The sequence below is a fragment of the Vombatus ursinus genome, unplaced genomic scaffold (genome assembly GCF_900497805.2).
Source record: "Vombatus ursinus unplaced genomic scaffold, bare-nosed wombat genome assembly UNPS02009994.1, whole genome shotgun sequence".
Classification (NCBI taxonomy): Eukaryota; Metazoa; Chordata; class Mammalia; order Diprotodontia; family Vombatidae; genus Vombatus; species Vombatus ursinus.
The window spans coordinates 4,305,309-4,306,436 of record NW_020949772.1 but is presented as its reverse complement, the minus strand read 5'-3'; the positions used below and the strand labels follow the sequence as shown (position 1 = coordinate 4,306,436).

The 1,128-nt window shown below is 58.1% G+C and overlaps 2 non-coding genes across 2 annotated transcripts; both read right to left on the bottom strand.

The window, feature by feature from the left end:
• TRNAD-GUC lies at positions 1-72 on the bottom strand. The gene has a single exon. It is a non-coding gene; the product is annotated as a tRNA-Asp (tRNA).
• A 449-nt stretch (positions 73-521) lies between these two features.
• TRNAF-GAA lies at positions 522-594 on the bottom strand. Its single transcript has one exon. It is a non-coding gene; the product is annotated as a tRNA-Phe (tRNA).
• Positions 595-1,128: the final 534 nt, after the last annotated feature.

Here is a 1,128-nt window from a genome sequence, read left to right as displayed (position 1 = left end):
CTCCCCGTCGGGGAATCGAACCCCGGTCTCCCGCGTGACAGGCGGGGATACTTACCACTATACTAACGAGGACCGACTCTGTTTGGAGAGGCGCCATCTGCGCCTTTAAAGGCAGCGCCCCGCCGACAGCGCTACGCTCCCTGTTCTGCACCCCCTCGGTCCTCGGGGTTGCAGCCGCGGGATGGCTGCCCAAAACCTCCTCGAGGCCCGGAGGCCTCCCCTTGCCCTCTTCCCTTTCCTTTTCTGGTCAGTCGGGGTCAAGGTCAAGGTCAAGGTCAAGATCGAGGCCCAGAGAGTGTTGGCCTTGGGTGCGCGCACAGACCAGCTGCTCCCCTTGCTTCCTTTCCCCCGCCCCGAGTGACGAGGGGAAGCCAAAGGGTGTCCCAGAGCCCGCGGGGGTCCTGTCTCTGATTTCCGGGGTGGCCCGAGGGCTCCCTCCGCGGAGATCAAAGTAAAAGGAATGAGTCTTTAAAACGCACGGCGGCCACGCAGACAGGGTGAAAAAGAAAAACTCTCGCTCCTGCCGAAACCCGGGATCGAACCAGGGACCTTTAGATCTTCAGTCTAACGCTCTCCCAACTGAGCTATTTCGGCCGCTGGTAGGGTGCTTGCCAAGACCTCACTACTACCTCTTACTCGTGCGGAGCCTTTCCGGAAGTTTCACCGACTCCCCGCCGCGCTAGCCCCTCCTCCCTGAGTCTCTGACTTCTTGAGCGGAATCCCTAGTTCTCCGCGCCCTCTTTCCCCGCTTGAGGCTTTGCACTGGAGGCCGCGGAGCGGTGAAGACCCTGCCTAACCCGGACCTGCAAAAAGCCTAGCTCTGCTCAGAACTTCCCCGGGGGATTCCATGACTCTCTAGCTCCTGCCTCCGCGCCTTTGCACCGGCTGTGCCTATGTCCGCAATGCACACTGTCACGTCTTAGTTTCCCTGGCTTCCTAAAAGACACATCCTGCAGGAGGCTTTCCTGGTACCCCCAGCTTCTGGTGCCTTCTACCTACTCCGAATCTATTTTGTACAGACATCCTTATTTTATAGGTGGTCTCCCCATTGGAATGTAAGCTCCTGGAGGGCAGGAACTGTGCTCTGTTGGTTTATTTGTTTTTTACCTATAGCAAGTCCTTTTAATT